Source organism: Pyxicephalus adspersus, chromosome 9 (genome assembly GCF_032062135.1).
Source record: "Pyxicephalus adspersus chromosome 9, UCB_Pads_2.0, whole genome shotgun sequence".
In the NCBI taxonomy this organism is placed as follows: Eukaryota; Metazoa; Chordata; class Amphibia; order Anura; family Pyxicephalidae; genus Pyxicephalus; species Pyxicephalus adspersus.
Window position 1 is genome coordinate 6,273,325 of NC_092866.1, and position 27,558 is coordinate 6,300,882.

Here is a 27,558-nt window from a genome sequence, read left to right on the forward strand (position 1 = left end):
CTAAAATAAAACAGGCTGATATTAATATCTAAGATGGGGGATGGACAGAATTCTGATGATGTTGTGAAAGTCGTGTTAAAGTAGAGGTTGTTTGAGATCTGCAGAACATTGCCTCAATTCACTAAGCAGCCAGGTTTTTTAGGGGGACATTTTTGTATGGCATTGAAAGGCGGTTGGTAGACTCATGCTGGCTATTGTCTAGCAGTGACAAAATTTCACTAATAACATTTGCCATTTTTTTCCCTCTTTCTAGGTTTCATTTAATTCAATTTGTTCATGAGATATATCATTCTGCAAAAATTAAGTAAATTAAATCTAACAAAAAGCTGTGACTGCTCCCCTTTTTTTAATGTATCCCAGAGCCATATTGATAAAGTCTGAAGTGAAAGGGCGTGGTATGTTTTATAGCTCAGGTTCTGCATGGGTGGGCTAAGCAAGAACAGTCTGTGTTTGCTTAGTTATGATTGGTTGCTGCATGCCATAGCTTTTAGTAGTGCTGTTTGCATCAATATCTAAGCAAAACAATTGGATTTTACTCTTCACATGAATTATAGTCCCCAATATGCATCTAAGATAATAAAAAAATTGTTATATAATTAAACTGGGATAGAATAATATCCGTCAGTAGTACAGAAAATTTTTGGATTGGAGAGTGTTGATTCTCTAAAAGGCAGTGACCTTTCCAAGCAGATCAAACCCCTAACTGATTGACATTTGGTTTGATAACGCACTGTGTATCATAAACAATCATGTTTTCTGGTTTTACCCTATTTTATCCATTATTGGTGCTTTTGATCACCTCCAGCCTCTACGATCTACATGCATTCTAAAATCTAGGAAGTTTAACTGGCACGTCAATTTCTTACACATCTACGGGTTGTCCATGACTGTAGGTGTACACAGAGGGCCATCCTGGCATTCACGTAACACACCTAAGAGACAAGCACGGTGCGCTTTGCAGCGCCTGTCAAAAAGCTTGTTTTCTTTATGGATAAAAGAGACGCATCTTCTTCCGGAAAGCCTCAGAGGGAGAGTATTTAGCCAAAGGTTTGGGATAACCTTTATTGTTGTCAAGGAGACACTACTAGAGTAACGTCTAGACACCCGCCGCGGTGCATGGCACAACGTGTGACACAGATGATGTACCCAGTCATGTAGATGGAAGGAAACCATTCACATGGTGTGCTCGCCTCTGCCAGAGGGTTAATTGAGTGGCATTGTCACTGGCACAAGCCTAAGCATGGTGCTTGTGATACAGCAAAAGAAGTGCCGGGTACTGAGAGCTACAAAATCCTCCAATACGGCGCAGTGGTGCCCTCCAATGCTGCAGCTGCTTTTACCGACCTGCAAAAGGGAGGTACATCTTGTCCTCACAGCTGCTTTGTAATGATGGTGCTCAGCTGCCAGTCTTTTGGAACCTACTTTTCCCTACAGTGCCTCCTTGGCCAACCCACCTAACCTCGACAAATTCTTTGCCAAACAACCTTGATAAATATTTTGATGAACATTATTTTTTTAACCTTACAAATTCTGCAAAGTGCCGAGAGGAAAATATAAGCAAATCTTGCAACAACCTTCACCATGCATTGGCAGTACTGGTGTGCTCTGCAAGTTAGTTCATCTTGGTGAGGAAATCGAGTGGTGGAGGTTTTTTATTGTAGCATGATCAACATTTCCAGTACTAACAATCAAAAGAAAATGTAATATTTACATTTGCTTTTGCATTTTATCCATTATTATTTATCATAGACAGTCTTAACAGTTGTCTGGACTGCATTTATAGCCACTAAAACTGATCACCCACCACCATATTCAAAGGTCCATTTTTGAGGTTGAAACACCACTTTGAGGATTTTAGTCCACTGAGATTTGAAAAGTTTAGTAATAGAATAAAGATTCTAGTCCTTGTGTTAAAGCTTTGTGAATTGAGCCTAAGATCTTGCTGTAATGGTGGCAAAGTAATTTCCATCCACTGTTGGAAAATGATTTTAGACTTGGTGGGTTGGCCTTACCATGGTACATTGGCATCCACTGCTTGGAGAGATTTTCTTAGGTTCTTCATTGGTGTAAACCTATAGCTAAGTGATCCTAATGGGTGATGTTAAAGGGTATAAAGGAGGATACAGAAGGTGAAAAAGATTAGAGTATGATACAATATAAAAGAAAATGCAGAAGGAGGAAGAGATTGCAGTATATCATGATTTATGAGAGGATACAAAAGGAGGAAGAGAATACCATTTATTATGGTATAACAGAGCATATAGGAGGTGGAAGAGATTACAATTTATTCGGGTATAGGGATGATACAGAAGATAGACAAGTTTACAGTGTGTTAGGGTATTCAGGGGAAAAAGACGGTGGAAAAGCTAAAAATACATCTATTAGGAGATAAGGAACAATACTTAAATTGGAGAAGCTTACCATTTATTAGAGAAGAACTGAAGAACTTAAAATGAATCAGAAGAAAAGAATTGCAGTTATCATTACCATTTATTTTTGAAAGTATTGTTCCGGGTAAATCCCTTTGTACCCATTACTACCTGGTAGACCATAGACTTGGACCACGTATGGTCATGACACCAACTATGGACATGCTTGTTGAGGACCAATAATCCATTTAGTGGTCCCTCTTAAAAAGGTTATACCTCTATCATGACATATTCCATTTTAATCCCATTAGCAGAAGTGAAAGTAATACAGAAGGTGGAAGAGCTCAAAGTCTGTTAGGTTATATGGAAGGGGTACAGAAGGTAGAAGAGTCCAAAGTCTGTTAGAGTATATGGAAGGGGTACAAAAGGTGCAAGAGTACAAAGTCTGGTAGGTTATATGGAAAGGGTACAGAAGGTGGAAGAGATTAAAGTCTGTTAAGGTGTAAGGTGAGGGTATAGAAGGTAGAAGAGCTTCCAGTCTACCGGGGTTATATGGAAGGGTCACAAATGGTGGAAGAGCTAACAGGCTAATATAATGGATGTCTCCTCATAACTAAAAAAAAAAAAAATACTGAAAGGCTACGAATATGTATATTTTTGTTCCTGTAAGGCAGCTGAATTAGCATTAGCATTAAAGGTACAACTATAGGACCAGACAGCTGCAGGAAAAAGATAAATACATTGCATTTTCCATTGTACATGAATGCAGGACGAGGATTGCGAAAATCTCAGCCGTTCTTCTATAGTAGCAGCCAAGCACATACATACAAAATAAAAAAAATCCTCACTGAAGGGTTAATTAACAAAAGAGGCTGTAGCTATAAAACACTATACCAATCCCTACTGCACCAGGCATATACATTAATGCTATCTGCTCAGCAGTAAACTTGCAAAACAAAACAATAGCAGGAAGGTATTTGATTCTGTTTACTAAATCCCATGGCACACAAACATTCAAATGCAAATTCTTCAAAGCAGAAAGCTGCCGATTCAGGGAGTGCTGTGCTTAAAGAACAGCTACCAGGAACGGCATTTTGGGAATATCTCTCTCGAAGCACCGGAGTATTTAAAGCTCGTCTCCCTTTTCTAGGGGCCCGTTTACTGCTATGGCGTGAAATTTCACTTCTAACGAGAATAATTCATGGTGGGTCGTCTGAAGTGCTGCTGGATTTGTACATTCATGCCTTTCGAGGTGTTTTTAGTATATATGTACATGGTGGGTTGTTTTATATTACCCAATCAGTAAAATCTCATATGAGTTTTTTGATGTTGATGTATTTCAAAAGTTATTTTTAATACTTTTAAATCTGTAGCTTTCATTTAAATAATTCTTAGTGGTCTTCCCATGCAGGTCCTTGATCAAGCACTTCCTAGTATAGGGTGACAATACTCTGCCCTAGTCTCTTTATTGAGCTCCTTTTCCTTTCAGTCACCCAATGAAGTCCAAAATTAGCCATTTCGGTGCACATTACAAAGGTATGATCACCATTAGAAAACATGCCAACAAATCATGAAAGTTTTCCAGCAGATTTACCAGTCAGGCTACAACAAAGTGAATACACTGTTCTATCTTAAAACTTATCTGAAAACATCTTTTAATATATGTGAAAGCCACATTGCCTTGTCAAGGCATACTCCAATCCAGCCATTCTCAACCAGGGCTCCATGGAATTCTAGGGTTCCTCCAGAGGATACCAGGGGTTCCTTTAGCTTTGGTTGATTGACCTTCAATCTGATGGTACCTACAAATTCCCAGGGCAAATACCACCTTGCATACCCAGCAACACTGATTCTCTTTTTTATAGTTCTGGCATTCTAACTTCCAAAGTAAGTGTGTCATTCTTTCCATTTGTCCCCCAATTAATTTTTTTTTACCTGGGGTTAACTAAGATGCAAAAATTAGATAAAGGATTCTTTTGGGGTAAAATATTGAGAAGGGCTGATCTAATGACAGCTCCGTCCTGGAACATGTAAAGCAATTAATGCATTAATGCATTGGAGCAGGAATCCCACTCCGGATGGAATGTAGCCTGGAAAGTAGATACAGGATTGTAAATAAAAGGGAAATACAAATTTCGGCGTGGCTCACCATTTCTCACCATTGTATTACAGTTCATCTATGGCATCCTGGCATGGGTGTCATTTTCTGTATATTAACATGCCTATATTCTGGGCAGAACGCCTACACGGCTGGATTCAGATAATTGACGATAATCATAAGTTATACCTGTTTGGAGCTGATTAGATGTCTGTTAACTCTTCAGTAAATAATTTAAATCTTTGTTTCCAATAAGACTCTCCTTGGCTCAGTACATTGCCGCTCCTTGTTGGAGTGATATCCTCGCACTTCTGTAAGTTCATGTACATTTGCAGTATGTGACAGTGTATAACGTCTCCACAGTTATATCAGGGCAGCCTGTGATTCAAAATTTACCATTTGCTATACTTCAGCTCCTTCAAATATCTTCCCTGATCTCTTTATTCACTGAAAACTTTTTATTGTTGTCCTCAAATCTTTTTGGTGCCCTTCTGAAATGAATAGAAGATCAACTGCAGGTCAAATGGACCTTTGATGGAATTCAGATGCATGTAAAAATTATCTAAATTGCCAATGAATAGCCCCAGAAATGCTATATGTGCCTTTCAGTTTCTCTCCATAATAGTCTAGTCCAGGTTTGGCATTCCAACACAAGTGGGCTCCTCACTCAAATGGACATATCTTGGCTCCTCTGTCTCTCCAGAATGGAGAGGTGCTCATGTATGGAGTCAGGAGACAATCACCTTCTCTTTATAGTATTTCTTACCCCAAATATGTTCTCCATGTTGCACTTTCAATGCAAGACCCTCACTAGATTGGCTTGGGTTCACTCATCAAATCACAAATGGTGTCCACTGGAAGGGCTTCCGTACAAAGTCATCAGCAGTGTGGCTCACGTTGGTGGACCTCGTTGGTGAATTCTGCACATCGCTAATAAATAGTCTTACTACAAATTGAACTGTACGTGCCTTGGACATTCCACCGATACCCAATCTCTCATTACATTGTAATCTTTGCCTCATACACTTATGTATATTTATATTTTAAAATATGTTATTACTACAATTTGCAGGCACGTACGCTTGGATAAAATCCCAATCTGTTAGTGTCTGCTTAATTATCTACAGTATATGAATAATATATGTCTGCAGTAGAGTGGACTTTTGTCATATTCCTAAAATAAAATTGGTTTGTAAATGATAAATACAACAGCTAGAATTTAGGGAACATGAGAAACATATCCTTAAAGTGGACCTGTCATTAAAATGAACACTTCACACAGATCAACAGGGCAAATGTTAACATTGGAAATAACATTATAATTTTGTGTACACAAACATCTTTCACTTGCCTTTAATTAAAACCTGCTGCTTACAAACTGGAACCATGGTCTATGGGTACCAGGAGCATTGTGCATATTTTAAATCATTAGCGATGGTCTATTCTTTTTAGGTTGACAAAGGTTTAGCAGGATCTGCATATGTAATGACAAACTTTGTACTCCTTTTTACTCCTTTGTACTCTTTTGTACATTTTAGGATTATTTATAGAAATATTTCATTCTTAAGGATTAACGTACACTGGAAACATTGTTTGAAATAAAACAGGCTTGTGGTTAGGATGAGAAGCCTTCCCCACCCAGAGCTTAAAAAACAGCAATGGGGGTTTCAAATTGCTTACCTGTTTTACAGTCCTTCTGTGGGCATCATGGGTGTACTTTACAGGGGTAAAGAAACAGTTTGATATTGATTTAAGGTACATATTTGTCCCCTTCCCTCTGGGTGATCTATCCTTCCTCCCCAAAGATACATATTTCCCTAGTTCTTGTCCAGCGACCCATGCAATGATGTTAACCTCCAGCCATTTGGTCTTCTTTGCTCCTGCTTCTCAGCTTTCACAATTAAATCTTATAGACTTGAAGGGGCCAATGCTCAAGACAGATATAGGGTTCTACTCCATATTCGTGGGCGGCAAAAAGAGGGGTTGTCTTGGGGTAAAAATTGCAAGGGGTTGGTAGGGATGCAGCTCAGGAGGGTGAGTTCAATGAGTTTAGTGGAAAGTGAGTAAAATATGCATTGTTAAAGTATTTCATTACCCTTCAGGCATTGCCAGTTCATGCCATGGCACACCAGACATTAACGTTCTTGTAATATTATCGACTACCTCCAATTCCCAACTCCTCCACCTGCACCATTTCTGCACTGCATGCCTGGCGGGTGTTAGTATCTGGGTTAAGCCCTGCTAAATCATCAAACTCAACTTACAGCCTGGAAGAGTATGAGAAAGCCCAAAAATAGAGCCTGATTTATTAAAGCTCTCCTAGACTGGAGAAGATGAACTATCATGGTTGAACCAGGTAGTCCAACAAAATTGGAATGGATTTCTTAAAAATTATTAGCTGTGTTTTCAACCCTGGACCAGATTTGCTGGTACACCCAGATTCTCCCATGATAGTCTATCTTTTCCAGTCTTGGAGAGCTTTAATAAATTGAGCCCATAGTGACTGTTTTTTTATTTTATTCCAAACAATCCCTCTTTTTTTTTTTATAAATCCTTTATTTGTATGTTGACCGGTAATGAAATGTGTCACATCACCCAGAGACAATTCCTTTAAATATTTTCATGTGCGCCCAGATTCAAAGTGGCAATAATATCATTTTCTAAATTCCGTATCACTTGAAGAGGTGCATACCTTCCTTTGATGATTTAATTCTCATTATAGAAATATCAAAGCCCCATAATGCACTGCACTGAGAGACCCGTGTTACTCGGGACTATATTGCGTGTTTGATGTGCTGGCTGGGAAGAGGTGAATCTTTGACTCCTGTCCTGCCGTAATCTCAGAGTTTAAAGGAACCCAACCAGTGGTAAACACAAGAAACAAGACAGGCAAGATTAAACACTTATCAAATATGTTCCCTCTGTTTTGATTCAAAGACAAGGAGAGAGAACTCGACGAGATAAAGCGCCGCCGATTCCTCCTATTTATTCCAATAAACGGGCCTTACCGTTGACTTCAAGCAAGACGGCAAGAAAGAAATTGAAACAGAGGAAAGATGGAACGCTCTCGTTCTCTGTCTTTCATTTCATGACATGTGTTTTGTTTGGCGTTTTGTTTTTTTTGTTTTTTTTTTTTCTCGTACTTAAAGGAATTTTTTCCAGTGAGTTAGGGAGCATCATTAAATAAAGACTGTGAAATGTGCAATATGGCTTATTTATTTAAATGTTAATTGGTTCGACGAACACTTCTAATTAGCTCTATATTTGCTTAGCAAAAAGTTTTACAAATTCCAATTGTGAAAAGCGTCTATTTGGCGGTGGCGTTTGCAGTCTCAGCTATGATTTTTTTTTTTTTTTTTTTAACTCCTCTTTCTATACTTCTCAGCCCTTGAAGGCACAATTTAATTTTTCATGTGTGCGTACCAGCAGCGGTAAACACTTGCGAGTGTAAAGAAGATTCCTTAATTAGCTGCACAACAATTAAAGGATTCACAAACTAAATTGAACCTTGTCTGTGTGCTTACTAGCTGAATTCTACCACCTGTCACAACAGCGTTTTATTCAATCTGTTATGCGGAATCATTATAGCGCTATAACTGAAGGGAAAAGACGGGGAGAAAACAGCAATTATTGCCAACGTCGCTCTTCAATGGGTTATTTTGGGTTTCCGTTGATGTCAGGTTCATCGGCGTTAACCTCATGCTAATGTGTATGTACAAGAACGTGATACGTATGGAGCGGTCTTTATGTCCCGGGAACAATATTTAGCCTCAGCTTTATATCAACAAGACATAGCTGTTAACTCTGCCACCTTCCGCCATCATTCGTAAAAAGAGACGTTGGCTTTGGCCTTGCCTTGTTTTTTTTTTTTAAATTGGTGTGCTGTGGTTTGTAGTCAGCCGATAGAACGTAGAAGATCAACAAGGACTTGTTGAGATCAGTTTGCTTAATTAAAAATGCACCTTTGGTGGTCTTAGGGGGCAGGAGTTTGTTTCACCATAGGTCCAACATGATGTGAAGTTGGTGGGGTTGAGGTTGGAAGGGAGAAGACAGTAGTCACCGTTGGCCATTTTTATTCCGCACCATGTTTTCCCTCAATTTACATATTACGGTTTAGAACATTTATTATCTAGAACACTGTATCTCAAACTTTCTAAAATAATTTTCAGGTCTTCAGGGAACCCCTTCTATAATCACTATATCAAAAGTATGTTACAACTTGGTAAGTCAACTTGTAATACTGCATAATATAAACATTTTTTTGTAATAAAAAACTTATTTTTAGTTTTCTTAATTATTTATTGTATTTTAATGCTGCTTTGATCACTTAGTTTGTACACCAATATTTCTCAACCAGGTTTCCTCCAGAGGTTGCTAGGGGTTCCTTGAAGTTTGTTCCTCTCAGGTCAGTTTAGGTGACACCAATTATCTTTTTGGCTATCTGTAAGGGTGACATTCTTCCCAATGGCTAACAATGTAGTAGGGAGTCTTCCTAATGACCACCACACTAATATACTCATCTATGGATATAGTAATTATAGCAGGGGTTTTGTGAAGACCTGAAAGTTATTTCAAAGGTTCCTCCATGTTTAAAAGGTTGAGAAAAACTGTTCTACATGCTCCTGCTCCAGTGCCAGCTGTACTGCATTTCTCAGGGCAGGTTTACTGATTGTCACATTGGTGCAACATGTTGCTATCCTTACACTGCACAGTTATTTATGTCTAGGGGGACAATGAACAGATTTACCCTCCTCATTTCTGGTTACAATGTTTAGGATTACATTGCAGGTCCATTGTTCTTCTGTTGTAGCAGATTACATCGGTACCTGTGAGCACCAGAAGTAGTTTACAGAGGAGCCTATAGAAGAGAGGTATTATAGCAAATGTCCACATTCTGTCCCTCCTAATTCTTCAGCTCTAAATCTGTAATAGGTTAGTTGGACCTCTGCAGAGAAACCATTGTTTTCCCACAAATAGCAAGGTGTCCTCTTAGCATGTTGGCCAAGAACAGGCTTTTTTTTACACAGGATGTGACTGTTTTCTTAGGAAAATGATCTGTATGACATTGGAGACCTCTTATTTTGATGCACCTGGGATGTATTTAGCTATTAGTCCTAATTGGGCTGTACTTTATAGGTAGGTGGTAGACCACATCTGACAACTGATCTCATGGTACAATAGTAATCAGTAACGTTGCTGATTGCATGTCCTCCAACTGCTGTGGAATAGCAGTTGACAGAATAAACATGAACATTCATGGTCTTCAGGTCTACTGAGGCCCTTGGTTTTAATGGAAATTTAGGGCTTTGGATGTTTTTTTTCTTTTACTAGGAAGTGTAGAATTGTTAAACAGAAAACGATTCCAACCAATATTACACTTTAAAACATATGCAGATTCCTAACTGACTCATTATCTTATACAAAGTAATACACAACAGTTATTTGTTAGAGATAACATTATGGAAATGTTTGTAATTATTTTTGTAGCTAAAAAAAAAATATAAAAGGAAAAAAAATCATTAACTAAGTAACCAGCTTAACCTTTTTTCTACGTGTGCGTTCAAATTGAAGGTATTGACATATTTTAAATTACATTCTGCTTGACCTTCATGCATTCATCTTTCTCCCTGTACCTCTTTAGCCGAGTCTCTAAATATAGTCGATGTTTTCAGTGTGCACAATGCTGCATTGTGGAGCTATGCAATGACTTGGCACCGCTTGCGGCCAGCTGTACATCTGCCCCTTAATTTGCTGGAGATCTCAGAAGTCTTGGCCAATGTAACTCCAAGTCAGCAGGGGGGAGATTTCATCCTCTCCCCTTTTTTCCCAGGCTCCAGTTCTCTTTGTTTAAGTATATGTATTAATGAAGAGGTCTCTGGTGCCTTAAGATTATTGTAAGCTCTACTTTCAGGGGTGTCTTATGGAGTTTGTTTGGTTTTCTAACTCAAGTCAGCATGGCAATATCTGTGTGTATAGAGGACTTAGCCAGGCAAGCTTTGAATTGCATTGGCTGCATTATTGGCGTGGTCTGGGGCCAAGCTACATGGTGCATAATTATTTCCCATATACGGACATATGGTGTCTGCGGTGGGTGCCCACTCGGCTTTGGCTGTCTGTACTGTAGACCAACTTTGTAAGTCTTTACAGTGTACCCATGTGGCCGTAGTTTAGAAAATGTGCAGGGGAGGTGACATATTAAAATACACCTGTCATGGCAGCTGCCTTTGCTGGCCCTTTTCAATATGCAAGGTACCCAACAGTACCTGGCCTAAATTTTCCTGCAGCATAAGCAGCAACAGAGTAAAAAAATATAAATCCTAGTATTTTTAGTTGTTGCAGATTAGAGTTCGGGTAAATAGCATTTTCATAAGGAGCCATTGCAGTTCTTCCTATATGGGTTGTCTTTTTAACCGTATAAACATTTCAGAAAACGGTCAAGTTGATCGGAGATAAGCATAATTAAGACAAAAAAAAGCAACAACTCAGCCTTTCCTGACATAAAAAGCTTCACCAACCAAGATTAACCCACAAGCAACTGGAGTTTCCCAACCACAACCTGACCCAAGTGTGGTTGCCTATCTCTTATCTTACAATAAGTGATCATAGCTAGGTAAGGATCATTATAAGTCAATATTTTTATAAGCCAGGTGTTCCTCTATTGCTTAGGATCTTGTAGGTGTTTTCCAAAATTTGCTGCCATGTGATAGCTCCAGTCTTCTTTTTTAACTTTTATTTATAATGAAGAATGCATAATACAAGTACAGTATTGGTAAGGCTCACTGGTCGATTAAAAAACCCTGATCCTCAAGATGATTGGGAAAAGCAAGCAACCTCACCATCTTAAACCTCAGAAGTTCCAAGAATGTAAGCCATACCTTACTCCACCATCCTCCTTTTAAAAGTATTGAGCCCGATTTTTTTTAAGGCTCTCTAAGATTGGAGAAAACAGACTGTCATGGGAGACCTGGGCTGATCCATCAAACCTGGAATGGATTTCTTTAAATAATAATTTGCTTTAAGTTGGCAAATGTTTCAGTCCATGAATAGGTCAATTTCAGGTTTTCTGAATTACCCAGGGTTTCCCATGACAGTCTATTTTCTCCAGCCTTGGAGAGCTTTGATAAAATATACCCATTGTGTCCTGTTTTGGGGAAGAAATGACCTTTTAGTGATTAATTCCTGTTTATAAATAAATGTTGAGGTCTGCGTGCCTATAAATGCTGACTTGCCACGGTGTATTATCTATAACAACAGAAGACTTTTTGGTAGTAGGCAGTTATTTCACAACACTACAAATTATTCCAATTATTATAATTACATTTTCTTCCCTACTAAATATGTCTTAGTAATTACCAGATATCACAAAATGAAAGCTGAAATTATTTTAGAGCACATATTAGGACGTAGTGCTGGAATATCTCGCTAAATTATTGTTTACTTCATATTACGTTGATTCTCTAGAACCCTCATCACCAGGTGCTCCATAGATACAGGTCTCCATCCTTAGTGCGGCGAAGGCGAGGATACGCTTCGGAGGTTTATCTGAGGTTGCCGACAAACCTGAAATACAAACAATTAATAAACCTTCATTAGCGTTGCTGTAACAGGTCCAAGTATTGGCTTCTTGGGTGGCGCGGGCAGCGGTGAGTGGGTCAGTTAGACTCAAGCAGCTCATCAATGTATATGCATTTCACATGGCGTATGACTGCATTTCTGGATGATACAGGTTTTGCGGCATTGTGCATAGATAGAGGTGCCTTATGTGGTCATTCTGTTTTCAAATCAAATCAAACAAATCCTTATGAATGGAAACCCTAACCAAGCAAATTTGTTGTGCAGTGCTTCTCAATCAGGGGTCCTCCAGAGGTTGCTAGGGGTTCCTTGAGCAATTAACAATTTTGGACTCTCTGGTCAGTTTAACTGACACCATTGATCTTTTTGGCTATCTGTAAAGGTGAAATTCTTCCTACTGACCACCATGCTAATATACTGTGAGCTGTGGATAAATCATTTATAGCAAGGATTCCCTGAAGACCTGAAAGGTATTTAAAGGGATCCCCCTGTTAAAAAGGTGGAGAAACACTGGTGAAGTAACAATATTTAGTATGTTGTTTTACTTTTTTCACATTTTTTTGTGTCTTGTTACCAATGACCTCCTGTAGCTTTGGCCAGCCACTTCTTGTTTTAATGCCCTCGCTCCGGTGTGCATAGTATTTCTCAAGTTGGTTTGACAACAGTGGCCCATGCCTAAACAACTCCAAGGATGCTTGTAATCTCCAGCAGGGGTTCATGTCCAGTTGTCTTAAAAGCAAAATATTAGCTATATTTGATGTTGGATGGGCCAATTCAGCCCCCGGTTTTTATATATCAATAACCCAACCTGGGACCTACCACTCATTATTTAAAAATGTGTTCATGCTCCAATTTAGAGATTTGGTATCTCTACCTGATTTTGCATTCTGGTTCCTCTTTTTCCGTAATGTGAAATTAAATAAAAACTTCAGCCCCTATAATGGGCACATCAAAGCTAGGAAGTGTAAAGATCTCACCATCTCACTCATCTACCAAATTTAAATCTTGGCTGGACTCATCCTATAAAACAGAACTATACAGATAAAAAATTGCGGAGAGGGCAGGTTCATTATTGAAATTGCTTGATTGTAATTTTTTAACTGTCCTTGCTCCGCCATGAGCACCATAATCTTCATCCGGTCTTCCTACAAGTGTCCGATCCTCAGTTTTCTCGATTGGCCAGGCCAAGATGACATTCAGCCCCAGCAGCTCCGGGGATACCTGGATTCTCAGCACGTGAAAAGGAACATTGTGAACAAGCAGGTAAGTAGGTATGTTTTATTTCAGGAGAGCCATTGCCTGCATAAAAAATCAGTCTGATTTAACATACCAAAATCTTTTGAGTTTGGGCAGACTTTTTTTGGGTAGCACCCCTGCTAATTAATCACGATGCTGCCAGCTCTTTGAAACCTAGGGGTCAGCAGGTATTTAGTTTCTAAAAGCCCCTTACAGGGCAGCAATGATTTTTTTCCTTTCTTTTTAATTTTCTAAACCATTTTGAGCTTTTTAGTAGGTATTAGGTATGTGACAGCATTTAGAGGTTAACAAGCCTGCAGCTCTGTAGCTTTTGTTGTTGGCGTGATCCGTGCTTGTCATCTTACAGTGTGGAGTTGGAAAGCCTCCACATTCTTGAGATACGTGCCGGCTGGTTAAAAAAGCAGTCGGGTACTTTTATTTCCCGTGAGAGCAAAGTTCGGTGTGTTGGTAAAACGTATGTAGTGTAAATATCGCGCGCACCAACAAAAACACTGAAGCGGTCAGCCTTTTAGGAGAGCTAAAGGAGCTAAAGGATTATACTGTAATAGTTCGGGTACTTAAAGGGCCACTAACCCCTGAAAAACATGCAGAAGTTATGGAAATGTTATACCTTTGCTTTGCAATTTAATTCTCTATGCAAATAGCCAGTTTATGGTAAAGGGGACTTACAAGTAGCATTTGCATCAGTCAGTGATATTTTAGCTGCATAGTCAGCTGTGTTTCAAAAATATTTCATTTTATACCCGCGTGCTTCCTAAAGATTTTTTGTTTTTTTTCTGTGGGCAGGGGTTTGCACAGCTCTTGCACACAACTTAGTTCTGCCTGGCAAGAGAGAGGACCTGATCGTTTCAAGCTGAAGTTCTGTATCACTAACAAGTCTTGTCCCTCCTAGTCAGCTCATGGCAATGGCATTGCTCTCCTTATATCAGATTTTCTCTTGCTAATACATGAGCATTGCAACATTAATCATTGGCTCCTTGTGCTTCTTTGCTCCCCCTTACAGCCTAAGCTCTGCTTTACGGAGCAATGCAAAAAACTTACGCCTATTCAATTTTGGCTGCTTGGACTTTTTACATTTCATATTAATCTGCACTGATTATTACCCCATAACATTAGAAGTGATGTGGCCCCTGAGGGCCAATTGGCACGCTCCCCATTGTATACCTTAATCACATGCTCACAGCCTCAAATTGCCCAAAACTGCAACAGTTTTGCTCATCACGATTCGCTTATTCACTGCTTCTAAAATCTAAAAAGGGGCATGAATCATTTTTATTTGACTATCTGCCTTGTCTAGAGCTCACGATCAATCCCCAATGACCACACAGTCCTTGATGTTGCCCCAACAGGTGCAGCCCGAAGATATACTACCTACCCATTGCATTGTCTTCAAGAGTTCTACAACAGTTTGGACTCTAGGATAATACAAATTATCTTTTGCTTTAACAGGAAAAAAAAGTAAAAAGCCAGAAGGCCACAACAGTGAACCTATCTTCAAATAATTAAACAATATTTTTCAAAACATATCCATTAGCAGCCCACTGTGGTTTTCTGCAGCAAACACTTCAGTGGCGTGAGGGAATGACGAAAAAAAACAAAGCTCAAACTGAAAGGCCTAGCACAAAATTAAAACTGCCTTTGCTCCCAACAATTATTTCTGTTAGTGAAAGGTAATAAAGGAAGGCAAAGCCCAAATTAATCCCAGGATTCAATTTGGCCGGTCAGACTAAGCGTTGAGGGGACAAAGTCTCCGAGTGATTTGGGGGCGAGTCTCGTCATCCTATTTGTGTGAATTTTGCATTTGATCTTCCTGATAGTTTTTCTTTTAAAGCTGTAGACCAGTTAGTACCCTTTGTATACTCAGATACATGAAGAATTATGAGGATTTTTTTATTTACTTTTATTTACATTTATATTTTATATTTGCACAATCCGAAGCAACAAACACACTGGTGCCAACTGGCTAGGCTTGAATGGGAAGATCCATTGTTGGCTGTTCTCACAGGTTGCATATATATTTATATATATATATATATATATATATATATATATATATTGTGCAACATTTTGCAATCAGCAACACTTAAACTCATGCAATTGGGTAATTGGCTACAATCAACCTATTTTTGCTTGGAACATAAGTAGGGTCTTCTATATCTGAACAAATGTAGCTTCAAAATGGTCATTTCTAAAGGCTGTTCTCATGATAAAGGGAATTATAATTCATTATCTTAAAGAATGACCTGACGCTCTTCAGATCTACAACCTACTAATCATACTTTAAGGCGTAAGAACCTCTTTATTGTTTAGCTTTTTTTGTACATGGTTAGGTATTGTTTGCCAATTTGCACTTTTACAAAGCTAAGTGAACTATCCCTATTGCAAGATCTATTGAGATTTATAATCCTAAAGCTATGTACAGATTTTAGATTTTCATTGCATAAGAATGTGAATTCTCCTCAGCATTCCTCAATGATTCGTCCTGATGGCCAACAACTTAGATTTGATCCATATAATGGTCCGATTTACTATACCATGGAATAAAGCCCTTCCTAATCCCCATGGGATCTAGAAACTACTTCGATGAACATGATACATTAACCCAGGCAGCCCACTCAGTTGGTTGGTTCCATTAAAAAACTATTCCACCTTTTCATATCTCTTAGTGCATAGAACATTTTCTATATATATTTTCTTTACAATCATTCTTTCATTAAAAATAAGGCACAAACTGAGTAGGAAAGTCTGTCTCACCAGCATGCTGTAGAGAATTACTCTTTTTTTTCAAGATCCAAAAAAATTTCACACTTGTCCATTTGGGCTTTAACATCAACAACTTTGGGTTTGCTATATGGGCCATTTGTGTACAGCGGTATTACGTGTCATCTAAACTTTTCCTGTTCATAGAAGCAACTGAGGGCGACTGGATCTTGCACATATGTTCAACCATCACCATTCTTCAATTGGCACAATATTCAGTGGGAGATAATGTGGCATCACAATATAGCTTCCAGCATTATGGCTTCCAACAATACAAAATGGCCTGGGCTTGACGTTGTGTCATATATGTTTGTATGGGTAGGATTTGAGCTGAATTAGTTGCAGTTGTTTTATTTTTATTTTTTTAATTAGGTGGTATAACACTCCACATCAGATGTAGAAATCACACAAACCTATTTATACTTCCATTAATCCTCCAAAATCTGCAGCTGATAACTATAAGACCTACAGATAACAGGGGACGGTAGTTTTCTCCGGTAGTCTGCACTGATACAATTATCACTACATTTTTTAACCATTTTTAAAAGACCAAAAAGCATCAGATTGAATTTTCATTTTACTTAAATACACATTTTTAAAAATTCATAGACACGCACAGGCCCCTTGGCAGACATTTGTGCACCAATTAAGATACTGTGCTAGCAGTCCTGCCGCTCTAGTACTGTTCAGGAGTAATTGGGCCAAAAATTACATATTTTCTAATTTGTAGATTTTAAGCATATTCCAAAAGGCAACACGATAAAAGCTAAACTTAAGTCATACATCTAAATACACAGCTGAAATACAGATACATCAATTGTGTTACTCACCAAAAGAACTGGAATGCTGTTTGAGCGGTTCTGTGAATTAGATACCCCCGTCAGTATTCTCAGTAAAGTACTTAGCCAGATCTATTGCCTTTTCATTACTGCAGGTGGACAACTAAGATAGAACATCCAGGTCCCTGACCTCAGGAGCAGTTAGGCAGTAGAGCTTGGTCAAGGACACACCTACGAGGTGCTGGCCGGAAAATGGTTGTCTTTGTTCTCCTCCCCTACTATAAGACATGTTCTAAGGAGCTTTGAAGGAGGTTGAACATACTCTGAGATTGAGCTATATAGTTGTTGGTGGTGTTGATAGAATTAAGAATCAGAATATTGTCAGCTTTACAGATACAGAACTAAACATTAATATTTCCATCACCCCCAATGACAATGGTCACCAACACAAATGAGAAGGTTCTTCTCCCCAGCAAGGAGATGCGTAGCAATAGAAACAGGAAAAGGGTTGTAATTCTTCCATACTTTATCCGGGCCTGCAAAAAGTTTGGCTTTATATACATGAAAACACTACCTTTGTGTTTCAGTTTTCTTTAAAGTCCAAAGACTACAGTATTGGGTGTATAGGACACTACCACTATATCCTTGTTCATGTGATTGGCTAACTTACTTTGTAGTTTTCTTCTCTTACTACAATGCTGGGATTGATCTGCAGCAATCCGGACCCTTCAGCTCCTCCCAAAAATTCCCCTGAGGACTTTTTTGAACACACTTCCCTCATTCAACTAAAAGCTTTGGTTAGTTGTTGAATCTGCTTGGTGACAGTGACAGTAGCTTTTATAGCACCTGTCTGTCCCACATCTGGTGTAAAATGGCCCCTAAGGCCAGAATAGACTTTCAGGAAGCAAGAAAATTTTTGTCACTTAATTAGCTCTGTGGTCAGCGTTTGGGCAGCACTTAATTTTTCCTAAGCCCAGTAGCAGGCCTTTACTCCTACCATGTGCTTGCCATGTGCTTCTTATGTCAGTAAAGCTAGAACAATGGTTTGTGAGCAACACAATATTCAGCTCTTTTCTGACAGTTTTAGGGCTATCCTTTGCCTACAAAAAAAGTCAAAGCTGATTTATTTTGAAGCGCATGCCAATCAGGTATTGGGCTCAAATCCTACCTGAACTTCTGTATATATTGACCAAAGAAAGTTCCATTGTTCTTTAATGCACTGCCAATCAGCCATTCTTCATTTACTTCCATGCCGAATTTGGATGTTAGTGACAACTCAGGGTTTCTTTGGCTTTTTGAACACTGGGTGAGCAACCTCATTGGCATCCACTTGAGCATGTCCTACAGCCATGTATGGACACTCAACTACTGCCACTGGAAACCAGCACTAATGGTCATTTCCAGCATTAGTGGAGAAGAACAGGGACTATATAAGTCATGTACAGACGTCCCATGAATTGCTGCTGGAAATCACTTTTCACGATGTGCAGACTGTGGAGTCTGTAAAGCTGTCCACTGGTATTTGGTACAACCGATTACTACACAACCAACGGTGCTGTTTCCAAATGGGAGGACTCATAAAAAGGAATATGAAAGATCAAATAAAAACTGTAGTGACAGCACTGTTTTGTTCTATGGAGAGAGAAGTGGAGAGAACAAGTGAGGGGTACACTGCTGTGCTCTCCTCCATTGGCGTGAACAGTGGTCCCCCTGGTTGACCACCATTTGTCTTGGGCGACAACTATCTGATGTATGTACATAGCTATAGACAGTGCTTTTGTTTTATAGAGACAGGAGGGGACCCCTATGCGTCCTTCTGTTTGGAAACAGCAGCATTGGTTTTGTAGTAATTGGTTGTGCCAGATATTGGTAGACATCTGTATAGACTCCACAATCTGCACATTTGGTGCACAATGATCCCCCCATTGATCCCTGCATTGCCTATATCAGTAACTCCAGTACAGCAGCAGGTAAGACTTTACAATGATGTAATCCCTGCAACATACATAACTGACCTGTTTCCTTCCCCCCAACCTTAACAAAAAGAGGAGTTACGCTTTATTTGGTTAATTTATAAGGTTTTTCTTCTCCTCGAGCCCTTGCTCCAGAGCCGATGTTCAAGAAAAAAAAAAGAAAGGTCTTACAAAACACAATTCAGTCTCCGTTCATTCAGACATCAGCGAGCGAGCTTAGAAACACTGAAGGTAAAATTCCTCCAAAGCCCTTTTACAGATTTAAAATTCAGCCTGACCTTTTGAAATGAGCCTTTTTATAATGCCCCTTTTACTTGGTAACACAAACAGACATTTTGTCAAAATAAAGTTGCAGTGAATGTTTAATGCTTTGAGCTGCCTTAAGTCTAAGCTCATTAGCTTTTATTGTAATCCTCCTTTTCTGGTATCCATGCTTGTACACTTTTTTGCTTCTTTTTCTTCCTTTTCTTCATTTTTCAGTACACCATGAGCAAAAAAAAAAAAAAGAAATGGTGGGTATTAGATCGGTTGTTTGTATATAAAAAGTTAGATATAAAATGAAATACCTTATTTCCCTATATATTCTACATATATATGCTTTAAAATAACAGGCAATATTTCTGTCCATCAAGTTGAGGTATACACAGCTCTGGAACACAGCATACCTTGTTGTTCTTGCCCCTCCTCTACCCTGTGATTGGACTGTGAAAGCTCTTCTTCGGTTTCCACCAATGAGCATGCTTCTTGCATTGCAGCACCCTTGATTGGTTCTTTATACTGGTTCTTCCCCTCCCACGCAGTACAAGGACTGATACCAATTCAAATCCAGGAACTTATACTGACTCTACTTAAAAATAAAATATATTTAATGATGCATTAATACAGAGCTGCATTGATTTTTGTCTTTTATACCTGGAATTCAGGTTTAATATACCTGTCAGGCACAAATAACCAGCCAAGCATCAGTCCTAATGGAGAATAGAAAGCAGGACAATAGGATTATTTAACAGCATGATGCAAATGGGCTGTGAACTGCAATCACAACTCAGACGTTAGCTTTGATCAGTCAAAACAAGTTACCGTAATGAAAGTAAATGCCAATTGGCTGCAGTAGGTTAATTGATAGACCAATAGCTGACAAATGTATGGGCCAGGCCGGGTGCAGAGCGACCAGTGTGCTTCAAAGCATAAATGCTGAAATGTACGTTATCTGTGAGAAAATTCCCTGCTGCATACTACATTTCATTACGTTAAACCTGAACCCCAGGCAAGCTGCTAAATACAATTGTGAGAGGTTTTAGTTGTCAGATTTGTAATTTTGTTCAGCTAGACTTGAAATCCAAGCAACCCTTGGTACTAAGTCGCGGACCTTTATATAATATATATAAGCAATAAAGCTTGGCCAAAGACACGCCCCCTAACCTGCAGATTGGACAAAAAACAGTGACATCATCAGTGTGCTTTACCCTCCTGCAAGCATGTTCACAGCGTTCAACTGACTACATTGTGCAAAACAATAGAGCTGAGAGTGCTACATTTATAGGGCTAATATTGTGTGTCTAGTTTCTCAGATGAGTGGCTCAGATTTTAAACCTTACTGTTGCTATGTCCTCTAAAGCACTAAAAGTGAGTCTTCATACATTTCAGCCTCAATTCTCTAATAATATATATGTAGGTGGCTACGAGCAGAATCATGCAACCAGAGGCTGCAACCCAAGCAGAAGCAATGTGAAAATGGACTGAGTGTGGTTGCCATAGGTCATACAGAACTCAGTATGTATTAAGCGAATGTACACCCTTACAGACCTTTGGAAAGCATATGAGTTCATCTTTTCCAGGGCATTTCCATGTGTAATTGGAGGTCTTTTCTATGTGATTCTCTTACATGCATTTGAAATTAGGCAAGTGCTTTTGCTCCCAGCATGCAATTTAATTTCCCGCAGTGCATTCATCAGCCACATCACAAGCACATTTACATGCCTTTAGATGTGCACTAGCATATTTATTATATGTTTCAATACAGATATAGGGCCATGTGCATAAAAAATGTAAAAAAAAATATCAATGACCTAAACACATTGAATGCATTGTGTGTACTGACAAAGAAAAGAAATACTGGCTAGATCTGAATTTAGATTAGTACTTTAATATGAGTACCTAGTCAACAGTTGGACTTTTTGTCTAGTGTTGCAAAACAATGTGGGTTGCCTATTGCAACTACACCTTTTTTTATTTATTCATTTTTGGAAAATAAAAGCAGACATATGAATCTTTGTGTTTGATTCTTGTTCTTTAAATATACAACACCTGGATGAAAAAAAAGTCTCCAGGCCTATTGGGGCAATCTTTTAATCTGGGGTGCCTGTGGGGGCATTGTAATGATCTGGGCTGTCTGTGGGGGCAGTGTTATGATCTGAGGTGCCTGTGGGGTCAGTGTTATGATCTGGGGTGACTGTGGGGGCAGTGTTGAGATCTGGGGTGTCTGTGGGTGCAATGTTAGGATCTGAAGTGCCTAGGGGGGCCGTGTTGTAATCTGGGTTGCCTGTGGGACAGTGTTATGATCAGGGGTAGCTGTGGATGCAGTGTTATGATCTGGTGTGCCGGTGTGGACAGTGGTATAATCTGGGTTGCCTGTGGGGGCTGTGCTGTGATCTGGAATATCTATGGGGGCAGTGTTATGATCTGGGGTGCCTGTGGGGGCAGTGTTATGATCTGGGGTGCCGGTGGGGGCAGCGTTATGATCTGGGGTTGCTTCAATTGCTCAGGTCCAGGTTCAGCAGCTTTATGAGCCCCAAAAAGGTGAGATCAGCTGACTACCTGAATATACTGAATGACTAGGTTTTTCCATCAATGGATTTTTTATTCCCTGATGGCAGGGAATATTCCAAGATGACAATGCCCATTGTATGGATACATTTTGTTACATTGCATTAGCGTATCGAAATGATATCATGGTGAAAGTATGCCGTAATCAAAGCTAAAGCGGTCCTATAAAATATATTATCAAATTTTAAGTATTATTATCCTCCACATTTTTTTCTGCTAAAAACAAAACAAAATATTGCCATTGGATCCTGCCTAGGTCACATCACCTGAGCGATCTCTTTTTCTATTTACTAACTGTTGAATGGGACGACGAATATCACTTTACCGCAGTAGCTTTTTATAATTTTCCATCAATACTAATAACCGCAAAATAGTTAAAATGAAAACCATTGGATCACCGATGCGTGATTATCACGCCGTGGTTTTCCATATAAAAGTTTCAAATGAAAAGACCTGGCTGCATCAAGAAACATGGCTGCCGATATTAAAATATTTTACAGTGAAGAACAGTGTTTTTGAATCCCTTATGGTGTCCATGCTGAGACCCACATAAAACACTTTCCAGATCCGAAGGAGTAAACGCGATTTTTGTAAATGTTTGTGTTGATGCATTTTGCTTGGCAAATGATGCCTGTGTCCCCTGAAATCCATCTATTTATTCCTGTGACACCTACTGCTGGGATTGAGCTGATCCACAACAGACTCTGTTTCAGTTAATCGTCGCCAAGAACAGCTCATGACTCAACCAGCAGATGTTTTGTTCTGTTTAGGTCAAAAGGAACTTACGGGCCAGTTTAGCTCCTCTTCCAGGAGTCGGTGTCGGCAAAGGCAACAGGTTTCGGGGGCCGCTGACCCGACCGGCAGCTTGACGGACGCCATGAGGGATCCATCCTCCCTCTTGGTTGTCGGAGCTGTAGCCTGGAAGCCATCCAATTTCCACACAACAGAATATCTGATTATGTGCTTGGATTTTTATATTGATTTTGTGCGCTCATTTGGAGATTTGTAGCTGGGCTCCTGCCTGTGACAGGTGCTCGGTGAAGGGAGTCTCGCTGGGTTCTCATTTATGAATATTTAACAAATAAATTAGGCTTTGATCTGTAAGAAATGCAGGCATTTAACATTAAGGCTCAGGTTAAAAAAAATATAATCAAAATGTTGAGTTTCAGAATGCTGCTTTTAAAATAATATATAATGTAAATATTAAAGCAAAGGAGGAATGGCCACACACACAAGCAAATATTCAAAACCAGGTGTATGGATATTAGCTGGAGGCACCAGGGACATGGTTTGGTTGTTTTAGGAAGGATTTTGTAGGCAGAAATTCAGAGCCCTAAATCCATGGCGGATACAGAGCAAGGTAAAAAAAAAAAAGTTGTCCAAAAAAAAGGAAAATTGTTTTCTCGATTCCAAAAGGAAAATTATTATTCCTTGGGATTACTATTTTTGTTTTTGCCATAGTTTTACAATTGGATTATCATTTTTGTTTTTATTATGTGCAAATATCAATACCATGAGCATTTGGAAGCACATGATCACCATCTCTGTTCTTATCCATGCCCATGGTGAGGATCTATAGGTAATTCATGTTGACATGACACATTGGGTGTTCAGAATGGGGCTTTGTGTAGAATCTCCCCTCTTTTAGAAGAGCCACAGAAAAATGAAATGTATCGGGAGCCAATATGGCCAAGAAACACTTGACCAATCCTTTCCAATGTGGCCTGGAACACTTGAGTTGAGGTCAATTCCTAGATAGGTGAGATTGGGCTTTTCTTTTGTAATGTGTGTCCATTTTTACAAAAATAACGATTGTAAACCCTTAAAACCCCCCAAAATGAAGATAAAATGGAATTAGTTCCATTTGTTGACATAGGTACACCAATGTACAATGTTGGTAGAAGAAGGTTTTCTATGATGATAAGATTACATCTGTTTTGGAGGGCCAAAAAAAGTTGCAGAAGAATTTGCCATATCAGCCTCAGTACTATCTGCATAAGGCTAATGAATGGTGACCAGAAAGCTTTAGTAGAAAAGTTTCTATAAGGTAGCAGCTGAGCCATGTGGTTCAAAAGTTTCTGTAGTAGTGGATAGGTTGAGAATATAAACCTGTTCACGGGATGTTATGGGGTGCATGCTAGTTTGCTTTTTTTTCCATGGGTGCACCACATACCCTCACTTTAAAAGCTACTTACATTTCCATAGTCTGTTTATGGGGCAGTGAATCTAACATTCACTAAACATTTTCTGTCTTTTCGTCCATTTGTTTGAATGGCAATGATTAATTCTTCCCCAAGAATGGCTAGTGAATATCAGATTCATTGCTTTATTTAAAGACCGCACAATTTCGAGAAAAAGTGGGTAATCCAGGGACCTGTAGGATGTACGCCTACAGTTAATTTAAAAAATATATTGTAAACATACATATAGGGGTCTATTGATAAAACAGTGAATGTGAATTTTATCAACTATTCTGTGTGGATTCTATTAAAGCACATGACTATTGGTGGCAGTTGAACTCATGACGTCTGGTAGAAGTTGAACCCATGGTTACTGGTGACAGTTGAACCCTTGACTATTGGTGACAGTTGAACCTCCAACTACAGGTGGCAGTTGAACCCTTGACTATTGGTGGCAGTTTAACCTCTAACTATTGGTGGCAGTTGAACCCATGGCTACTGGAAGCAGTTGAACCCATATCTACTGGTAGCAGTTGAGCCCATAACTTTTCTCTTTTTTTTGACCCACAGCAGGGACATTACCTCTTCCAAGCAGCACTAATACAGATACATTACCAGTTCGGTGTCCCTTTAACAAATACAATTTAGTTTCCAGCTCTGCTACTTAGTAATCATTTAGGAAACATTTTTTTTTTCTCTCGCTACTTATTTTCTAACTTGCTTGATCAGCCAGAGTACTTCAACATATAATTTGTGTGTTTGATTTGTCTTAATTAGATTTATTTATAGGTAACTGATCATTTCGTCAACTGTCGGAAATTAGAGATGACACTTAACTGTTTAGATTCCCCCCCCCCCCCTCTGGTGTAGGCAAATCGAGAGAAGGGACGGATAAATACTACAGAGGGAAGCTTTCCGGAGCCGCTACATTTAGCATTAGTAAATTTGCTTCCGTGTCCGTGGAAATCTCATCTTCACTTTGTAATGTTGCAAGAAGATGAAATAAACCATTGACAGATGTTTGATTAAGGCACAGGGGGGCAATTCACTAAGCTCAAGTTAAAGCATATCTACCATGATAGAAGTACGCTTCTCTCATTTTGGAAAGCATAAACTGAGTTATGGTGAGTTGAGCCAAAAAAAAGAAAAAAGCTTTACACTTTGCACCCTGGCAACATTATTGGTTGGTAAACTGAGCCAACGGAACCAAAGAAGCTGTATACTCTACACTGGGTTACCTTATGGGTAGCTAAACTATGCAAAATAAACCAAAAAAGCCTCATACTTTACACCTGGGCCACCTTAAGGGTAGGAAAACAGGGCAAAACAAAATTAAAAAAGCCTCAAAATGTGCACTTGGGTCATTTTGGGAGTAGTTAAACTGGACAAAATGAACCAAAACAGCCATATACTGTGCACCCTGGCTACTTTGAGTGTAGCTAAACTATGCAAAATAAACCAAAAAAGCCTCATACTTTACACCTGGGCCACCTTAAGGGTAGGAAAACAGGGCAAAACAAAATTAAAAAAGCCTCAAAATGTGCACTTGGGTCATTTTGGGAGTAGTTAAACTGGACAAAATGAACCAAAACAGCCATATACTGTGCACCCTGGCTACTTTGAGTGTAGGTAAACTGGGCAAAATAAACCAAAAAGTCCTATGTTGTGCACCTGGACCACCTTAAGGATATGTAAACTGTGCAAACTAAACAAAAAAAGTACTTTAACGCGCACCTCTGCCACCTTAAGGGTAGGTAAACTGTTCAAATCAAACTATAAAAAGCCCTATACTGCACACCTAAGCCAGCTTAAGACGTAGGTAAACTATGCAAAAGGACAAAAAATGTCCTATACTGGGCACCCGGGACACTTTGAAGGTAGGTAATGTAGGTAATTTGCCTGGGCCCCCACTTTATTTTTAACAAGAGCACGAGTTTATCCAAGACCATCCCTATTATGTATCACTGTCTTCTTCAGTGGTGGCCCTGGCTTTTGCGATCCTTTAGGGGTAATTTTCTAATAGAAATTGGGTGCAAAACCCAAAATAAATGATTTTAGCTTCCTAAATTGCAGAGTATTGTAACCAAAAAAACACGTGTTTTTCTTTAATAGGCAATAGCGATAATTGTATTCATAAAAAAACCCACGTGTCTATTTTGTTCTTGTACAATCAAGGTTGGCATAATCCCTGGTAAAGTATACTGTATGAACTTTAGTTCATCACCTTTACTAGGAAGCTCTCCACTGCTACACAAATCTTTCTTGAGTATTATAACCAAATATTAATATTATTGTTATTATATTACTTTTTTCCCATCTCAGTGCTGGTTATCTCCTGGAGCCTTGCTGTATGCCGACATGGCCACTTGTAGTCTCTAGCAGAAGCACATGTGACAACATGACAACCCTGGAATGTGTTTGGGTGATGGTTGTCACCCTATAACAGAAGAGCCTAAACAAGAACTTTATTGGCAGGGTTTTCAGTAATGCAAACTGGAAATTTGAAAGCAACTTTTAAAATACCATTAAAACATATATAGCATTAAGTTATGATCTACTTTAATGATATATATGTCTTTGCAGCTCAGTGGCTGGGTGTGTACATAATTATCATCCAGCCTATAAAGGACACGGCTTCACCTCTGTGCTATCAGTGATGTAATATGTTTGTAGACCCAAATGTCACCAGTGCTGATTGTACACGATGGGAAAAAATGTACTTGCTCAGCAAAGCCAGCTCTGGGCTAAAATGCGAGCGTGAAAAACGCGGTTTATTTTTATAATAATGTTTACAGCTGTTTAATGACCCTGAAAGGGTTCCGTACGCCTGAGCGCTGAGTCTCCAAACAGGAGTGTATTACTCTTATAACAACCTCCGTTAAACAGTTACAGGAATAAAAATCGCCCCCATTTATCACGCGGACACTATTACCGTTTAATCACTTTTTTTGTGTGAATTTTCCCTGGATTATTTCTGTGGGAGAAGCAATTGTTGGGGAAATGTGGGGTTTTGGAAAAAAATAAGATTATTGCTGGTGTGTCGGTGTGTTGCTGGTAAAACTCAGATATTCGGAACTTGTTTTAGAAGTGGGGGTGATATAGGAATATAAAGCCAATTACAGATGTAGGAGGTGATATGTTTTTTTTTTTTAGAAGGTCACTATACGCAGCATGATCAAACCTCACACGAAAGATAGAAAAGCAGAGAATGATACACTAGGGGAATATCTACCTGTACAATCTCTAAAGAGATCCAAATAGTGCCAAGCCTTAAGCTACGTGCACACGTCCAATGGTTCTCGCCAGATAATCATCTCAGGGACGATATTGGACAAGAATCTGTGTAAAGCGCTCGTCGTCCATCGTCCGAACGACCGTCCTGGTGTATCCACAGACCATGGCCGACGAACGATCGTAATGCAAAGGAAGGGGGAGAGCGCACAGCAGGGTACTGTCGTCGCTCTCCCCCTCCCCTTTTTATAGAGCACAACGGTGATATATGTACAGCACTCATTCATGCATCGTTCAGTCCTTAATCGTTGGAAAGGATTGTGAAAGATCCTTTCCAACGACAATAATTGCACATGTGTATGCAGCTTTAGACAAAATCATAGATCAAAGATAAAGATAGACTGAAGAAGAGAAGAACAAAGAAGGCTCTTTTTAGGGCACCCAGTTGTGTATATTTTAAAAGATAACAATTTTAATAATGATATCAAAACATTAAAATCAATACAAAAGTGA

General features: G+C 39.2%; 1 protein-coding gene and 1 long non-coding RNA gene across 5 annotated transcripts in view; one reads left to right on the top strand and one right to left on the bottom strand.

Moving 5' to 3' along the window:
* The window catches only part of ZNF536 (zinc finger protein 536), a 406,541-nt gene that overhangs the window by 148,661 nt on the left and 230,322 nt on the right, over positions 1–27,558 (top strand). The window lies entirely within an intron of this gene.
* On the bottom strand, positions 19,153–22,556 carry LOC140338627 (uncharacterized). Its single transcript, XR_011922280.1, has 3 exons — positions 22,421–22,556; positions 19,474–19,652; positions 19,153–19,275 (listed from the first exon to the last, which is right to left on the bottom strand). It is a non-coding gene; the product is annotated as an uncharacterized lncRNA (long non-coding RNA).